This window comes from Propithecus coquereli, unplaced genomic scaffold (assembly GCF_000956105.1).
Source record: "Propithecus coquereli isolate 6110/MARCELLA unplaced genomic scaffold, Pcoq_1.0 Scaffold89, whole genome shotgun sequence".
NCBI classification, from domain to species: Eukaryota; Metazoa; Chordata; class Mammalia; order Primates; family Indriidae; genus Propithecus; species Propithecus coquereli.
This window is the reverse complement of record NW_012155173.1, coordinates 6,374,715-6,395,044: the sequence shown is the minus strand read 5'-3', so window position 1 is coordinate 6,395,044 and position 20,330 is coordinate 6,374,715. Positions and strand designations below refer to the sequence as shown.

Genomic DNA, 20,330 nt, shown 5'->3' with positions numbered 1-20,330 from the left:
ATTATATTAATATGTGTAAAGTAATTAAAACAGTGCCTGAAACTAAATAATGCTATGAGTGTTTGCTATAATGATGGATGATGATGGTGATGATGATGTCAAAATTTGGGGCATCCTGCTCCTTGTATATTTAATTTCTCCTGATTTGATTCAGCAACAGGTTGTGTAATATAGCCCAGAATCCTTACGTCCAATGAAGACACAAGACCTTTTTCAGGTTGCAAGTCTCACGACCAAGAGACAAAAAGTAATAAAAGTTTGTTGTACTGGACATTGTTAGTAACATGATTTCCTTTAAAGGATTAATACTAAACTACAAAGAGGTTTTAGGAATTTTATGAGAAGAAAGATTTGTTTTTCTTCCACCCACATCCAGTTTTAACTGCCAACCATAAATTGTGGTTGGGAATAGCTTCTACTTAAAGGGACAAAGTTTGGGAGAGAAATTGATGCTTATAATATTGGCAAAAGATATGACCAGCAATGACCCAATCTGGGAAGAGTTTTACTGTGTGCAGTAAATTATAAATTAATTAACTAATACATTAATTAATTTATTCAAGCAGGGTAATAACTTAAAATATGTGCAAGTCTTTTAAATAATAAAATTAGTTAGTCAATTTTGCAAATATTTAGCTGAATATTATTGCTCCCACATAGCAAGAAAAGAGAATACTTTGTTAAAAACCATGAAGTAAGTGTCAAGGACCTAATAGCAGCAGGAAAAATAATCTTGAGATAGTAATGGGTCTATTGGCATGATGTTCCCCTTCTATTTGGAATATCAAAGGACAATTTGTTCAGGAAAAAGAATCCTTCCAATTCCCTACCATCATAGTTTTGGGATTAAAGCTGATATGATCTGTTCTTCATGAATGTGTATAATTAGAAAGGAATCTCAGAATCCTAGAAATTCTGGCAGCCTTTGAAGGTTCACCTGAGGCAATGAGGTGAGAGATTTTATGTCACTTTCTCAAGTTCACAGTTAGTGAGTGTCTTAGTCCATTTGTATTGCTATAAAGGAATACCTGAGGATGGGTAAATTATAAATAGAAGAGGTTTATTTGGCTCGTTGTTGTAAAGAGTGTACAAGAAGCATGGCACCAGCATCTGCTTCCAGTGAGGGCTTCAGGCTGCTTGCACTCATCGTGTAAGGTGAAACGTAGCTCACATGTGGAGAGATCACACGGCAATGAGGGGGTGGGGACAGCCTCTTTTTTTCTTTTTTTGAGACAGAGTCTCACTGTGTTGCCCGGGCTAGAGTGCCGTGGCATCAGCCTAGCTCACAGCAACCTCAAACTCCTGGGCTCAAGCAATCCTCCTGCCTCAGCCTCCCGAGTAGCTGGGACTACAGGCATGCACCACCATGCCCGGCTAATTTTTTCTATGTATTTTTAGTTGTCCGATTAATTTCTTTCTATTTTTAGTAGAGACGGGGTCTCACTCTTGCTCAGGCTGGTTTTGAACTCCTGAGCTCAAACAATCCGCCCGCCTCAGCCTCCCAGAGTGCTAGGATTACAGGCGTGAGCCACCGCGCCCGGCCGGGACAGCCTCTTTTTAACAACCATCTCTTGGAGAAACTAGCAAGAGTGAGAACTCAGTCACTCCCACCCCCAGGGAGAGCTTCGATCTATTCATGAATGATATGATCCACCCCCATGATCCAAACATCTCCCAGTAACCTCTGACATTGGGGAGCAAGATTCAACATGGGGTCAGGAAAGGTCAAATATTCAAACCATATCAGTGGGTTGAGAAAGCAGGAACAAATGATGCAGATCTTTTAATTCAAAGTCCAGGGTTCTGTACTGGACTGGATTTCATATAGTTTTGCTCCTCAACTGCTTATCTTCAAGAAAAATCAGTTTAATATTTTTCCTTGTCAGCTAAACAAAAAGATCAGATTAGATCACTGACTTTGTCAAGGTTGTTCCTTCCATTCAGTTACTAAGATTGATTTCTTTTGGGTTATTTCTCATAAAAAAATTTCATCTCCTCTTTTAATTATTTTGTGCATCAGGTTCAAAGACTTACCACTCAAAGGAATCAAAGAAGGTTTTGGGTAGGAAAACTTTGGAGGATTCCATGTATAACATGTTGAACAACAATCAAACAGATTTCTTCCTGCTCTCTGTTTCATTTGAGAATGATTATTTTTTCAAAGAAAAGATGTTTTTCTAAAAGTTCTCAGAAAGGTGGGCTTTGGCAGGCATTCTATTTAGGAAGATGGAACGATGTTCAACCCATTGAATTTAGATAAATGTGAGTAGACAATTTTTTAACACATGCTTTCTGGTCCATGAATCAGTATTTTCAGGTTTGAATCTCAAAGATTCTTAGTTTTCATTGTGGGCAAATATTCAACATTTGGCTCTCTTAATATTCAGTATTAAATTTTTTTTGACCCAACCTTTTTTCTTTCAGCCACTGTCTTCATTATCTAAAAACAGATACTGAAAGAAATTAGTGACAATCAGTCTTTTTATAAAGCTGGGAAAGGCCTGAGATATCATCTTGTTCCACTTTCAGATGAGGACATTAAAATAGAGTGGTTATATATCTTGCTTAAGGCTTCCATATGAATAATTTCTCTGTTTGCAAGTTTCTGTCTTCAACTTCTTCTCCCCTTCACGAAGCCCTCTTAGTGGCAGCTGTTAGGAAAGACAAACTCCTTAGTCCTCCCTCCTCCTTCCTTCAAGGACTGAAGAGAGTTTCATTATTAATCATTTATATATTTTCTCTACACCGCCTGCCTCTTTATTAATCACCTCTATGAAATCTATTGCTATTAATCATCAGGTGCATGCCTGGGTATTACCAGCAATTATCTCTGAATGTGCATTACCTGTCGGTTTAATTACTTGTTTTCCCCCAGGAGTAGACTGTTTCAGGTCCCTGACTCTGTTGTTTGTGTTTGTTTGTGTATGTGTTTATATTGTACTTAAAATTTTTAATTTTTCTTTTAGACCCCATTACCATTGCATGGAGTAAAACTATATTTCAGCTAAAGATTCATAACCAGTTATTAGTTATGAAAGCTCATACTTCCTGTTGCATTTGAAGGCAAAAAGTCAGGTATAATCGATGATCCTCCTTCACTAAATGTTGTATCTACTGTAACAATTCTTTGAAGTTTTCTATAAGCTAATTAATTTTATTCTCCAGGAATAAGCACAGTGTGTACCTGGGGGTTTTGTTTTGTTTTGTTTTATTTTATTTTAATTTATTAAATGCTTGGGGAAATCAGAAATGAATGAGACCACAATATGTAATCAGTACTTGTTCACTCTTCTAAGAGTAACTACACAGCAGAAGACTCTGCACCCTCACTTTTGGGTGTATTGGAGTAGAAATATATTAATAAATCTGTGTCTACAGGGTATTTTACTATGCAAATTATGCCCAAAGGGTACCTAGAACAGAAGAACAAACGAAATAAATGCTCTTCTCTGAGGAGGACATTTCACTATGGTGGAAGAATGCCTATCATCAAAAACCTTCCAGACATATGGTTAGCAGAAAAAGAAGGGAATGAAAAGAAAGAGACTTACATTTGTTGAGAGTCTACATGTATTATTATATATTTTATTTCATCTTCCCACCAATAGCTCTTATGTGTAGTTTCCATTAATTCAGAGAATTCTTCCAAGGACGCTCAGATGTTAAGCAACAGAATTGGAATCTAAATCTAGATCTCTGACTCCAAACTCCATGCTCTGCTGTGTAAAGATGAGGCATGTGCATAGGTAACATTGCATAATTAATCCCTATAAGAATTTAAAGGATCATAGATAATGTCCCTTTAGAACTCAAAAGAGGAGTTTAGATACTTCTAGATGGGTTATTTCAAAAAAGCTTTATAGAGATGACTTTGGAACTGAAGGACATGCAGAATGAAAAGATCTAAGTAACTCTAGTGTGTGTTCTTGAATATACATTCCTTACTGGAGCATTATAAATTTCTCTAGGCTTCAGTTCTCCATGGGACTTCATGAAATCTGTGGTCCATTTTAGTATTGAATGCTTAGGAACAAAGAGACATAGGCCTCTGTGAAGATGTGCTATCTTCTTATTAGCTAAACATTGCCTGGAGGAAGTACACACAATTATTTGAACTGCTTGTTATTCTAGGAGGATGTTTCTCTTTTCCTCACTCCTGAAGACCTCTACTATTGAATATTTGAAAGATGTTTACTTTTCAAGATACCTCTACTACTGATTTATCCATTTAGTCAGTATTGATCTATTGGGTGCATCTTTCCATACTCAGCACTCTCCTGTCTACTATGGGATTTGCAGAGATGCACTTTGGGATTTATTAGACACGGTCCCATTTATCAAAGATCTTATAATTTACTTTGAGATATAACAACTGTAGCTCACATCTATTGATCTTACTATGTGTCCAGAAATATTCTAAGCATTTTTCCAGATTTGCTATCTCATTTAATCCTCTACGACAGGATTGTTCTCCCCACTTTACAGAGGAAAGTCGCAGGTCTTAACTTTACCAAAGGCACTGGCTAGTAAGTGGAAAAGCAGTGATATAAATCTCACAAATGAAAAGTTAAGATTAAAGTATTTAGTCCTGCTGCAAGATAACAAACATTACAGAAGAGAATCTAAGAAGAATACAGATAAAGGAGATTAAAACATAGACTCAGTATGAAAATATACAAGCCCAACTTTGTCACCCCCACACAGTAAATAGTGGCAGAGCCTGAACTAGAACCAAGATTTAAGAACTACTTTTGTATAGCTAGCTGATTATAGCACTTCACAAAATATGACATAATTTGTCAACCAGTTGCAGAATTGAGATGTTAAGCACAAATATAAAATATCTAAAAATCTCAAACCAAAAGCTTATACTTGATCCATTTTAGAGGAGATGGGAGATCTATTTTGATTGGGCTTAGGAGTGATGGGGTAGGTAGCTTTATTTCTATCATTGAGGATGAATACAACATTGAAAATTAGAACTTCATGGTCAAATTTATTTTATTCTCTTCATCCATAAATGGACCACTTAAGGATTCATTTCCTTAAATTTGATTTTTCATCTCTGTCATGATGTCAACACTGTGGGCTTCCCTTAAGCTTACTTTTAGTTGGTAAGTAATTATCTAATTTCCATGAAATCCACATCACGTACATTGAATATGTGTTGTCTATTTAATCCAGTTCTAAAATACTTTCACTTTTTCAAAGGCAGCACATAGAAATAGGACTCCATTTGGGAAAAATCTGAAAGTTAGTGACATACTTTGGGCTCTTTGCCTTCCTTTTGAGCTAGCATTCTACAAGACAAAGGTTTTTGTTATTATGAGTCCTCTCTCCCATGGTTCGTTGTCTTACTTAGTCTGTTTCTCCGTTCATTTCTGTTGGGGCTGGGGGAGGGGCAGGTATTTAACTTAATAAATAAAACAGTATGATAGGAAAAGGGAAGTTGACCTCTTCCTAACACAACTGTGGTGTAAGGGAGGCTGAGGGCTATCATAGGAAATCAAATTTCTATAGAGGTTCAAGTAGAATAGAAGTTTGGTTCTCACTCACATCGCAATTGAGAACGGTTGGTAGGGCTTACTATGAGTCAATGAACGTGAAAGCACTTTCTCAAAGTAAATTGGTTGGTGGGCCTTATTATGAATCAGTAAATGGGAAAGCATTTTCTCAATTGTAAAATGCTATATGGACTTAAGGAAGTGTTGGGAATTTCATGTAGGGTAGGTGGGTAATTTGGAGAGCAGCTTCAGATTAGTGAAGACTTTTTAAAAACTAGAAAGCAGAATGCAGAGCTTGGATTTTGAATCTGTCTTTACAGATGGGGTAATTAAGTTCCTGAAAGGTCTAGTAATGTGACCATTCAGATCTCTGACACTGGAGCTCGGGCCCCTTCCTGTAACTTCAATACCACTGGCCAAGCAATCATCTGAGTCAAAGGGAATGCCAAACAGAGTGTGGTGGGGTTGATGTGGTCTCAGTTATGGGTCAACTTCATTATTGGCTCCAGCCTCACCAGCCATACTCAGAGAAGGAAATTGGGATTATCAACAACTCTAAGTTGTCAATTGAAGTAAGGACAAACTAAAGATGATGATGTCTTATATGTCTATCACATCTACTGTGTGCCAGACTCTGTACTAGATGTTTTGTTTCTTTTTATGTCATCCTTTGGACATCATAAGGTATCTTTATCCCAATTTTATAGGTAGGAACAAAATGGTGGCCCAAAGTTACACAGTTGGCAAAATGTGACACAGAGATTCAAACTCAAATCTGTCTATCTCTAACATATTCTCCATTTCTGTTCTACCATGATGCCTTCCCTCAAGTGGAATAAAATCTGAATTATTGCCTAGTGTTCACCATTTATTCCTCCCATATTTGACCACAACTCTTTGTCCAAGAGTTAAGGAGTCTTTCTTAGTTAGTTTGGGGAGGAATTATTTTCAGGACAAGATTATAACTACCTCTCCTTCTTTTTAGAAGTATGCTCTTCCATCAGTAGGTAACGTCACATGACTTCTGAACAGTGCACGGAATCTAGATGAAGACGTTTTCTACAGGTCAGATTTTAGATATGATGAGTCCATATCCCTGGGAGATCCTTAGGAGGTAGCTTCTCTTCTTGATGTCAGTGGGATTCTGATGTTTTATTGGCATTTGGCAGAGATGGCTGCTGGCCAATTGTTGTTTAGAAGTCTGGGCATTTGAATAATTCCTTATCGTAAATCCAGAAGTGTTACGTTCTGTGATCTGGGAGAAGTCCGAAGTTCCCCAATCTCCCTTGTATAGTTAGATATTGAATTTTCAATCCCCCGTGTATAAATTGGATGCCTTTTGTTGTTGAATTATTTGTTATTGTACTTTTATATGTTTGTATGTGGAGCTGATAACTTCTGACAACCTCTGCTTAAAGGAAGATTATGTTTTGTGAAATGAAGTAACTGAATCCCCCTCCTCTCAAAAGTATCGAGTCCACCTTCTCATTTTCTTTTCATCTTGTTCTTATGTCAGCTATTTAATTGAGATGTTAAGGTTCCTCACAGTTCTGATTGGCAATTTTAAACCAGATTTCTCCATGGACTTGGGAGCTAGCAGTATGTGTGAGATGAGGCCGATCCAATTATCTAGACTGAAAACTCTGGAGAGATAAGATTTTCCAAGCTGTGATGTTATGTCCAGGGTTCTCTCTTTGTTAAAAATAAACATTTCTAAGTTATAGGCTCTTTGTTCGAGTTGGTTTTGTAATTGAGGGAGAACAAGGGACATGTCCTTTTGGAAGCTGCAATGGGGTGCTGTACCTTAGAGCGGTAGTCACCGTCTCTTTATATTTTTCATTTAATTAAAAAATGATTTTGCCCTTAAATTTCAAACTTCCCGAGAATTGGTTACCCTTTTGATGTTGTTTTATCACAAGCTTCTTTACATAGCCTGTTAGAAACTCTGAGCAAGGGTAAAAATCTCAATATATCTCCTTCCTTTACAGATGAAGCAATTGATGTGGAGATGTAGGTGCTGTGCTCAAGATCACATAGCAGGTTTTAGGGACAGAGCCATGAAAAATAGAATCCAGCTTCCCTGCTCTGTCTTTTTATATTTTTTTCAAATCCACTTTTATATATTACTTCTCATTAGCTCGAATACTTGAGGGGTACAGCATCACATGAATTTTGTGTCCAAATGGCATTAGCAGGAAAGTTGCTTTAGAATTTGGCTTGAACCATGCCACTGTTTCCATGGGCACAAGTTACCTTTTTCTCGATGACTCTGTTTTGTTTGGTTTGCTGCCAGGTGTTATTGTGTTGTTCTTTTTACTTTGTATTCATAAACACATCTCTTGTCCAAATAGAATTCAGTTTCATCTTGGGCATAAACACTTTAATTTTAAGAAGAGCTGTGTGCTCCCTTTGGTTCTGGAGAATCCACTCATTGCCAGCAAAACTGGATTTGGACTACAGCCTTATGGACACATTTGCCTTTTAGAAGTTCTGTTCCCTGCAGGCCGGGGCTCCTGTTCTCCAGGCATCAGGGGACCAGCACCGTCAGTCCCACTGCTCCTCCATCCTGTCTTCCCTTTCCTTGAAAACCATAAAATTCATCCCCTGTTCTGTTTATTTTATTTTATTTCAGCATATTATAGGGGTACAGATGTTTAGGTTACGTATGTTGCCCTGGCCCCCTCTCCCCGCTAAGTCCGAGTTTCAAATATGTCCATCCTTCGGGTGGTGCACATTGCACTCTTTGTGTATGCGTATACCCGTCCCCTCCTACCTCCTCCCCCCTGCCCCCTGCCCAACATCCAATAGATGTTATTCTTATATGTGCACTTATGTGTTGATCAGTTAATACCAATTCGATGGTGAGTACATGTGGTGCTTGTCTTTCCATTCTTGGGTACCTCACTTAGTAGAATGCGTTCCAGCTCTATCCAGGAGTATACAAAAGGTACTATATCACCATTGTTCCTTAAAGCTGAATAGTCCCTGTTCCGTTTTTATTCCATTCTCTTCCAAGATTACTGAGTTACTTTCCTTAGTTTTCAAATCTGATAATATATAAATGTCATTCTTTCTGACATTCATTTATTCAATTCATTCGTTGAGTGGTATTCCTTTGATGGATGGACGAATAGGAGCCTATTATTGTGCCAGTCTCCCTCTGCAATTATTTTTAACATTTGTATATCTCTATTTATTAGCATTATTGTTTGTAAGTTTAAGCTAATGTAAGAAAAGAGAAAGACTCTTTGAGGGTATCTCAAAGAATTAGACTTGGGAATAAGCAGAAGCCAAGAAACTCTGGTGGGGAGGTAGAAATGGTAGTTCTGCAAAAGAGATACAAATAAATTATTGGGAAAAACCAGAAATGGAGGGAACAAAAGTTCAAGCATCTCCAGGTAAATAAGGGGATGCTTTCTGGAGGAGATGGCATTTGAGCTAATCCTTCAAGGATAGGGAGGATCTATATATGTTGAGACAGAAGGGGGACAACAGTAAATTACTATGGGAAGAAAACAGTTAGGAAACTTGAAGAGAGATCAATAAAGAGGATGTATTCCAAAGAACAAAGCCAAAAAGGAATTAAAAAAAAAAAAGAACAAATCTTACAGAAATTTGGGACACCATTAAGCACACCAACACATGCATAATGGGAGCACAAGAAGTAGAGAAGAGAGAGAAAAGAACAGAAAAAAATTTGAAGAAATAATGGCTTAAAATTTCCAATTTTTTTGAAAAAAAATATCTACACATTAAGGAAACTCCATGAATTCCAAGTAGGGTAAATGCAAAGAGATCCACAGACAGATACAATATATTTCAAATGTTGAAAGCCAAAGTCAAGGAAAACATCTTGAAAGCAGCAAGAAAAAAATGATTTGTCATTTACAAGGGACTGCCCCATAAGATTAACAGCCTACTTCTCATTAGAAACAATGGAGACTAGAAGACAGAATATGATAACACATTCAAAGTCCTTAAAGGAAAAAAAACTGTTAATCAAGAATCCCATATAGAGAAAAGGGAATCTTTGTACATGTTGGTGGTACTATAAATTAGTACAGCCATTTTGGAAAACAGTATGGAGGTTTTGCAAAAACTAAAAATAGAATTACTATATGATTCAGCAATCCTACTTCTGAGTATATATCCAAAGGAATTAAAATCAGTGTGTTGAAGAGATATCTTCACTCCCATATTTATTGCGGCATTATTCACAATAGCCAAAATATGGAAACAACTAAAGTGTCCATCAATGAACAAATGGACTAAGAAAATGTGGTATCCAGAAAATAAAATACCACATGTTCTCACTTACAAGCAGAGGCCAAACTGTGAGTAGTCAATGGTCATACAGAATGTAATAATAGACACTGAGGACTCAAAAGGGGGGAGGGCGGGTGAGAGATGAAAATTACCTGTTGGGTACAATGTACCCTTCAGGTGATGGGTACACTGAAAACCCAGACCTCACTGCTATACAAAATATTCATGTTACAAAACTGCACTTGTGTGCTCTAAATCTATTGAAATAATAAAAAAAAGGAAAATGTGGTATATATACAAAATGGAATACTATTCAGCCTTAAAAAAGAAGGAAACTCTTTCATTTGCTACAATATTGATAAACCTAGAAGACGTTATGCTAAGTGAAATAAGCCAGATACAGAGAGACAAAGTAGAAGGGTGGTTACCAGAGGCTGCGTGTGGGGAGGGGAGGTGAAGGGGAAATATTGATCAAAGGTTACGAAAGAGGAATACATTCTGGTGATCTATTGCACAGTATGGTAGCTATAGTTAACAACAATGTATTATATATTTCAAAATTGCTAAAAGAGAGAATTTTAAATGTACTCACCACAAAGAAATGAGAAATATTTGAGGTGATGAGTATGTTAATTAATCTGATTTGATCATACCACAATGTACACATGTATTGAAACATCACATTGTACCTCATAAATGCATATAATTACTTTGAATTAAAAATAAAATAAAACTTAAAAAAATAAAAATTGCATAAGTTAAATACCTAAAAGTATCCTATATCCAGCGAAGCTATCTTTCAAAAATGAAATTGAAATACAGACTTTCCCAGTTAAACAAACACTGAAAGAATTTGTTGTTAGCAGATCTGATTTATAAGAAATAGTAAAGGAAGTTCTTCCACTAAAGAGTGACTCCAGGTGTTCGCAGCCACCACCGCGCCGCGCCGCCCTCGCTCTCAAACGCCAGCGCCGCCTCTCCGCTCGCTGAGCTCCAGCAGAAGGAGCAGGGGGGTAAGTAAGGAGGTCTTTATACCATGGCTCCCACAAAGCAGACTGCCCGCAAATCGACCGGTGGTAAAGCACCCAGGAAGCAACTGGCTACAAAAGCCGCTCGCAAGAGTGCGCCCTCTACTGGAGGGGTGAAGAAACCTCATCGCTACAGGCCTGGTACAAGTGGCACTCCGTGAAATTAGACGTTATCAGAAGTCCACTGGACTTCTGATTCGCAAACTTCCTTTCCAGCGTCTGGTGTGAGAAATTGCTCAGGACTTCAAAACAGATCTGCGCTTCCAGAGCGCAGCTATTGGTGCTTTGCAGGAGGCAAGTGAGGCCTATCTGGTTGGCCTTTTTGAAGACACCAATCTGTGTGCTATCCATGCCAAACGTGTAACAATTATGCCAAAGACGCCGCATACGTGGAGAAAGTGCTTAAGAATCCACTACGATGGGAAAACATTTCATTCTCAAAAAAAAAAAAAAAAAAAATTCTCGTCTTCCTGTTATTGGTAGTTCCGAACGTTAGATATTTTTTTTTTCCATGGGGTCAAAAGGTACCTAAGTATATGATTTCGAGTGGAAAAATAGGGGTCAGAAATCAGGTATTGGCAGTTTTTCCATTTTCATTTGTGTGTGAATTTTTAATATAAATGCGGGGATGTGAAGCATTAATGCAAATCAAATGTTTCAGTGAACAAATTTCAGCAGTTCAACTTTATAACAATTATAAATAAACCTGTTAAATTTTTCTGGAAAAAAAAAAAAGAGTGACTCCAACAGTGAATTAAATCCACACAAATACCACAGTAAAAGTAGTCAGATAAATTAAAAAAAATTATAAATGCATAACTTTTTCATTTTTTCTTATGTCATTTAAGAAGGAATTTTATAAACAATATGTGTATAATGCATTTGGGGCCTAATATGTATAGAAATTTAATGTATTTGACAATAACAGCATAAAAGAAGTAGATGGGAGAAAAATGTATTGGGCTGAGGAAATGACTTCATGTGATAACTGTAAGGAATGGTGACAAGTGAAGAGAACCAGATATATTAAAAGAGAAGGTTAATATGCCAGAAGCAATAGATATATATTTGTTCTACTTTATTCTCTTAGCTGACAAAAGGCATCCATGAAAAACTCACAGCTAACAACATCCTTAGTGGTGAAAAATGGGATAGTTTCCTCCTATGAGCAGGAACAATACAAACATGTCTGCTCTCACCACTTCTATTCAACATGGTACAGGTGGTTCTACTCAAAGTAATCAGGAAAGAAAAAGAAATAAAGGAATTTATATTGAAAAGAAAGCAGTAAAGCTATCTGTATTCACAATCGACAGGATCTTGTATCTAGAAAATCCTAAGGAATGCACTAGAAACTATTAGAACTAGTAAACAAGTTCAGCAAGGATTCAAGTTGCAGGATTCAAGATCGATATACAAAAATCAATTGTATTTTTATACCCTTGAAATGAACAGTCTGAAATTGAAATTATGAAAACAATTTAATTTATAGTAATATCAAAATAATAAAATACTTAGAAATAAATTTAATAAAATATAAAGTAATAAAGTATAAGTATATATCAATAAATAAAAATTTAATGAAGTATAAGTACAAAATTTATACTCTGGAAACTGCAAAGCACTGTTGAAAGAAATTAGAGAACATCTAAATAAATGGAAAAATATTTCATGTTCATAGATTGGAAGACTTAAAATTGTTAAGATGATAAAATAGGTTCCCCAAATTGATCTCCAGATTCGATATAATCCCTATCAGAATTCCAGCTGGTTTTTTTGTAGAAATTGACAAGCTTATTATAAAATTCACATGGGATTTCAAGAGAGCTAGGAGAGATAAAACAATCAGAAAAAGAATAAATTTATGAAGAACTGACATTTCTAGATTTCAAAACTTACTTCAAAGCACCAGTAATCAAAACAATGTTGTATTGGTATAGGATAGACATATAGATAAATATAGTGGAACTGAGAGTTCAGAGATAAGTCTACATGTCTATGATTAACTAATTTTTGGCAAGGGTGCCAATACCATTCAATGGGAAAATAATAGTCTTTTTAACAAACGATGCTGGAAAAACTAGATAGCTCCATGTAAAAGAATGATTTCTTACCTCACACCATATATAAAAATTGGATCAAGAACCTAAATGTAAGAGCTAAAACTATAAAACTCTTACAAGAAGCATAGCGATAAATCCTTTTCATCTCAGATTTGGCAATGGATTCTTAGATATAATGCCAAAAACAAGAACAAAAGAAACCATAGGCAATTTGGAGTTCAATGCTTAAAAGCTTTTTGCTTCAAAGGACACGATTAATAAAGTGAAGAGAACTCATAGAATGGGAGAATATATTTTAAAACCATATATCTGATAAGAAACTAGTATCTGGAATACATAGAGAACATTTCCAACACAATAATAATATGATAAATAGCTTAATTAAAACATGGACAAAGGAAGTTTATTTCTCCAACAAAGATATACAAACGACCAATAAAAGCTTGAAAAGATGCCTGACATCATTAGTCATAGGGAAATGCAAATTAAAACAGTGAGAGACCACTCCATACTCACTAGAATAGATATAATAAAAAAGGTAGACAATAGCAAGCATTTGTGAGGACGTGCAGAATTTGGAACCCTGATATACTGCTGGTAGCATAAAATAATGCCGTCGTTTTGGAAGACATGTAAGTGTCTCAAATGATTAAACATAGAGTTACCATATTACTTTGCAGTTCTACTTCTTCTAATTATGTACCCAAGAGAAATGAAAACATGTCCCCACAAAAACTTATTCACAAGTGTTTATGTCGGTGTTATTCGTAATAGCCAAAAGGTGAAAACAAACTGTGGTATATCCACACAATGGAATGTTATTTGGCCATGGAAAAGTAATGAAGTCCTGTTACATACTGTTACATGGATGAAGCTTGAAAACAGTATACTGTGTGAAAGAAGCCAGTCACCAAATATCACACATCGTATGATTCCATTTGTATGAAATGTCCTGAATAGCAAATCTATAGAGGCAGAAAGTAACCTAGGTAGTGGTTGCTTAGGTCTGTGATAACAGAGAGGAGGTAGGATAGTGAGAGCAAAAAGGCTTGGGACTTCTTTATGTGGTGATGAAAATGTTTCAAAATTAACTGTGGTGATAATTGAACATATGGGTGAATATAATAGAAATCATCAAACTGTATGCTTTAAATTGAAGAATTGTATTGTGAATCTCAATAAAGCTATTTAGTGACATTTCGGTGATATATTATCACAGTGACTCCCTGATACATGCATTAGAACTCAATTAATAATGCCAATGGTTATGACGATAAGAATCACATTAGTTTGTTGTATTTCAAAGCTCTTAGACCCTTTCTCTCTTCTTGTTTGTTTTTCTTTCCCAGGGTATTCTGGGATGGCGTTCCCTCTTTTCCACATTAAAGCATTCCCCCATTGTTTAATTGTTTGTTGATTTGTTTGTTTGATGATAGAGTGTAATGACACAGCTGGAATAAGAAAAAAAAGGTTTGAATCCCAGCTCTGCCAGATGGCAGTATGAAAAAGTGCATGTGTATATCTGAGTTTTGTTTTCATAAATAAAAAATGTGATTTCTTCAGCCTCATGGAAACAAGAGCTTCCCTTCCTGACAAATTGATTCCATAAAAGTGGCTGATGACAGAGCATAGTGGCCAAACCCCTGCCAATTGGCCCAGACAATCTTTCTGGAATTTGACTCAGTTATGATAGTACTCTTTGTCCTTGTGGTAATGGTGATGTTGATAGTGGAGACAGGTGGGGTGGACATGTAGTGGATCAGTATTTTCATAGATAGGTCCTGAATTAGCTATTAAGGTCATTAAATATGACATGTCCAATTTTGAATCAAAATTTTAGTTTATTGTATCTCAAACAAGAGGCAGTATAATTAATCAAATATGTGTCTAAATTGTCAACACAGTTTTTTCATTTTAACGGTAGCTTGTTTATGCCAGCAGCAAAGAAGCCTGGCGAGTAAGTGGCGATGAAATCACAAAAGGCGTTTTTCACAGCTTGTTGAGAACTGGATATTGTTTTCTTGTAAGCAGTGGTCCAAGGTCTGGAAGAAGTGGTAGTAAGTCGGTGCAAGGTCTGGTGAATACGGTGGATGACAGACAGTTTCTAAGTCCAGTCGCTGTAGTTTGAGCAGCGTTGTTTGCATGACATGTGATTGAGCGTTGTCTTGCAAGAGGATTGGCCTGTCTCTATTGATCAATCTCGGCTGTTTAATCACAAACATCCTAATCATTTCGCTCAATTGGTTGCAGTAGACATCCGCTGTAATTGATTGACCAGATTTCGTGAAGCTGTAGAGGATCATACCAGTGCTGGACCACCAAACAGACAACATTCGTTTTTTTGATGAATATTTGGTTTTGGACTGTGTTTCAGCACTTTATCTTTAGCCAGTCATTGTGCTGAATGCTTCTGATTGTGCAAAAAGAATCTATTTTTTTTTTATCACATGTAACAATACAGTGCAGAAATGGTTTGCCTTTATGTCGTGACAGCAAAGAAAGGGAAGCTTCGAGACTATTTTTCTTTTGATGTTTGCTTAATTTATGTAGTACCCATCTATCTAGCTTCTTTACCTTGTTGATTTGTTTTAAATGGTCTGATATAATTAAATAGTAATGTTAAACCTTGTTAATTTATGCACAGGTTGAGCTGAAGTCACTTCCACTACAGTTTTTAGTTTATCATTATCCACTTTGGTCTCAGGTTGTCCATGTGGCTCAATTGTAAGGTTAAAATTACCAGAATGGAACTTTTTAAACCATTGATGTACTATGTGTTCATTAGCCACATCCTTTCCAAACACTTTATTGATATTTTGAGCTGTCTGTGTTGTATTGGCTTTACGACAGAACTCATATTTGAAAATAATCTGAATTTTTGACTTATCTGGTTGTAAAAAAATTGTTCTTAAAAAATTTGAAAGATAATCACAAGTCAAAGCATGCTTTTGAAAGAATGAGTATGTACCTTTACAATGAAAATAAAACAACAAATGTCAAAGTGAAATGTCAAAGATATTAACTGTCAAACTTAGTACTTAAGGAAATCAGACGTTTCATACTTAATAACCTAAATACTTCCCTATGCATGCTTATTCTTTCTCTTTGATTCCTTCAGTCTGGTCCCCCACCTTTCTCGTATACGCCCTTCTCTTCAGAACTTTCAGCTTGTTAATAAAATTAGCTTTCATGCTTTGACCACAGAACCCTTCTGTCCACTTGTCCTCTCATTGCACTAACTGTAGAGCAATACACTCCCTGTTTGCACAGTACTGATTTGTCCCCACCTGCAGTTTAAATGGGCGTGACCAAAATCTGTAGGTGAGACCTAGTCGAGCTGACCTAAAGTCACGTTTTTATTGGTAAGACTATACTTCGAATTCCCAGACTGAATCCCTAAACACTTTACTTCCCATTGATCACAAGTAGGAGTGCATCTTCTCTGCACCCTACCATGGCCAAAAAAACTAAAACAAGTTAATCATAAATGCTGAATTAGGAGTCTCATTTTCCCACATGAAGGACAGAGCAGTTCAAAATACAGAACGCCAGTCTTACCATTGCCTCCTGTGTAAAGAGAGACGGAAGGTGAGCTTAAAGATTCTATAGATCAGCACTGAGCAATCTGCAACCATATGCTGCCCTCAGCTCTGCCATATGGCTCTGAGTCTAATTTCAAACTCACTTTTCAGCACATTTAAAGGTGAGGGATTTGGATAGGAGTGAGATACCTCCATGGAAACCACTTTCCAAGAGCAGAAGGGAGATTGTCGAATGGCCGGTCCCCTAGCATGTGTTCCCCAGCTGTGCTGGGGCAGAGGCAGAAGCGAAGGCTTGTGATTGGTGGGGAAGAAACAAATGCCTGTGGAGGGCTCCCAGGCAGCTGGGCCTGTGGGCTCTGGGGTGCAGTCCTGACTATACGGAGTCCAGAGCACCTTAGGAGAAGGAAATGGGGAGAGTATTCACTTAAGTTCTTACAGAATAAGGATTTTTTGGTCTCTTAGTTGCATCATTTTTTGAGCTTCACATTGTGTTTTATTGTAGGGTCAAATCATTTTATTTTGTTTGGGGTAGTTGTGTTATGAATAGTTTCCCAATATTTATTTTTAAAAAAATCTGTTCTGCTATCAATTTTATTCATTCATTCCCCCCCCACCGCCTACCCTCTCTTTCCATCGCTTCCTCCTTCCTTCTCTCCCTCCCTCTCTTCTTCCCTGCCTTCCTTCCTTTTTTTTCATTCTTCCTTTGGTTGATTTTTAATACAGGGTGAGATGCTGTATAGATTACATAGATGTGCAAAGCAAGGTTCCTGTCCCGAAATCTGTAGGTGAGACCTAGTTGAGCTGACTAGGTCGGAGGACTTCCTGATTTGGAGGTCATATAAGTTGTGATACCTTTCAATACAGGTGAGTGTGCATAAGGACCAGGACAATATTTCTTTAAAAAAGCAAAATCACTTTGACCTGGTATGTGAGAGGGTGTGGTATGGAAGTAGGGAGTGTTTTAGAAGGAACAGGAGAAGTCTCTGGAGGAAATTGGCTTGGAGCTGAGCCTGGGGCCAGGGAGGATAAGTTTGTTTGTTTTTTTTTCCAGACACCCTAAGTCACCACTTTCTTTCCATCCTCAATATCAGTGGCTCTGCTTGATGTGACATGTCCTCATTTAGTGAAGGAAACAGATCACTGGAGTTAAACTCCAACATACAAAGGAACAGGAGTTTCATCAGCCATTTTTTTTGCATCTTCTGAAGTCATGGAAGCCTCCAACTAACTAAAAGATGTAGGATATAAGTAAACCAACCCAGGACAAATGGTCAATGATCAGAAAGGTGTACTGGCTGTTCCTCTTACATGAGCAATGAGAAGTCTCCATCAAGCATTAACATAAACCAAAAGAATAAATAATAAAGTTGCCATAGTATTAGCCTACGTTACCTCATTTTCTCTTTTCAACAAGCATAATACAGAGAAGAAAGCTAAGGCTTGTGATGTTAAGTGATTTGTCTGAAGTCATACAGCTGGGAAGTGATGCAGCAGATATTTTAGAAGCAAGTTCCCCCAAGCTAATACATAGTCCATGCGTTTCAGCTATTACTTTATCTCATGTCATTAAGATAATTCCTTTACGGAGGCATTCAGCAGATATTTACACTAAGTTCCTTGTGCTGACGTCTAGAGGAACTAGATGAAAAAGGCATGGTCCCTTTGGTGTAAATCAAAAGGGCAGAGTCAAGACTGAAACATATTTATGTTTAGTACCCAAAACATATTTTTGTGTTACCCTGAGTGCAATTCCTTTCCACAATATCACATCCAACCTTTTGTTTTCTTTCTTTCTCTCTTTGTCTTCCTACTGTATGGTGCCTCAACCTTCTAAGGCACAGGAGGGAGTTTTCCTTTTATTGCTATTTTTTGTTTGTTTTTTTTGAGACAGGGTCTCGCTCTGTCACCCAGGCTGGAGGGCAGTGGACTGATTGTAGCTCACTGTAACCTCGGAATCCTGGGCTCAAACAATCATCCTGCCCCAGCCTCCCAAAATGTTAGGATTACAGATGTGAACCACCACCTCTGGCCTTTTATTTTCTATTTTGATGCAAAGCAAGAGAGGAGGCAAATGCTTACATAAGCATAAAACAAAAAATCATTGTTTGAAAAGAGTTTCACCTTAGGTAAGCATCCCACCTTTTAGTTTACTTTTATTTTTGTCCCCTGACCCCCATGTTCATTCTACCAAGGCAGCCTATTTCTGCTAACTTCTGCTCTTTAGAATTTGTAGATTCCCTCCTTCCCTACCCATTGACAACACCAAGCCAAGCAGGGAACGACTAACAACTCACAGCGATGTTTGAGGCTAATAGAATGCCTGTATTTTAGAAGGAAAAGAAGAATTAAGGATGAGGGTCTGGGGAGGTGGGAGAGAGCACAAGAGGAACGGGGTTTAGAAATAACATGATTTCTGCAGTGGAAGGGACAGCCCACAGGTAGGGCTCTCACGAAGGCTAGGGACGGAGCTGGGGACATGTGGAGAGTCAATGAAATAAATTAATGCCATTAGGGATGTTGCTCTGAATCCTGCACCACCCTTTGGACTCTGTACGGATTGAAGTATATCTCGAACCTCAAGGAAAGTGTACACTGGATATTTTCAGTGCTCCACGTGTATTTGTCCAACTTGCATAATTGGCCTTCATTTCCCAGCATGCTCCCCTCCAGATTCTTAGATTCTTCCAGTGTGAAGGATTGGAGAAAATGGGGAGCCACCATAAAATCAACTGACTACTTGACAAGTGATACAACTGATGCAACCTTACCCACTTCCTTCGAAAAATAAGTGTCATAGAGCCCTGCGTTATGCAAGCATGTGCTGTCGACAGTGATGCGTTATAAGGTGACTTGCAAGTCTAGCATAGGATTGCATCAGATACCAGCTTGCAGTGCTTTATCATAGGTTGCCTTCTAGAAAAAGACAGCAGATATTCTTTCTACATGTCTCCTTCTTTCTCACTTGAAGTTGCTAAGAGGAGGAGAAATTTGACTGACCAGACATCAAGGGAAGGGCTGATTATATTAGTACCTACTCATTCTTTCATTCAATGTTTATTGAGCACTTATTATGTACTGATAACAATTATAGCATTAGGGCTACAATAATGGATGAAATAGATCCAATCTGAACTCTCTTGGATCATATTGGCGTGTATATGAAATGAGACAGAAATCAATTGCTATTATTATTCGAAGTTATTATAATCATTGATACAACTAACATATATGAACTTTTCCTAGGCAAGGGGTGTACAGAGATTCACCAGATTCAGCTGCTGTCATCAGGAGCTGAAAGCTTCGTGGGAGAGGAAGATAATTAATCCCTCTTGAGCGTGACAGATGGTTGCTGTGGGAGCACTGAGGAGAAAGTGGCAATGTCTACTTGGGGAGGTTGGGCATGGATTAATAAGATGCAAGGTCTTAACAATGCCCTACAATGCCATGACCTACCTGGCTACCTGTGCTTCTCTACACGGCTTCCTTGTTCTGGAACTTTCCTGTCTCTGGACCTTTGCACTGGTTTATCCCTCTAACCTAGAGTTTCTCAACCTTGGCACTATCGATATTTTGGGTTGGGGGCTGTCCTGGGACTTGTGCATTGTGAGGTGCTTAGCAGCATCCTCGGCCTCTACTCACTGGATGCCAGTAGCAACACTCCCCATGCCCAAGTCTTGACAAACACAAATGTCTCTGGATATTACCAAATGTCCCCTGGGGACAAAGTCACCTCCAGTTGAGAACCATTATTCTGACTAGAGTGTTCTTCCCTTAGGTATCTGCAAGGCTAGTGACTCCTTCATGAATTTGCTCATAATGTCACTTTCTCAATGAGGCCCACACTGATTGAACTATTTAAAACTTCAATACCACCCACCACTTGGCATCCACCTCACTCTCTTAAATTTTTACCCATAGACCCTAACA

General features: G+C 37.6%; 1 pseudogene; it reads right to left on the bottom strand.

The window, feature by feature from the left end:
* Positions 1 to 7,627: 7,627 nt before the first annotated feature.
* Positions 7,628 to 11,185, bottom strand: LOC105826413 (annotated as a pseudogene).
* Between the last annotated feature and the right edge of the window lie 9,145 nt (positions 11,186 to 20,330).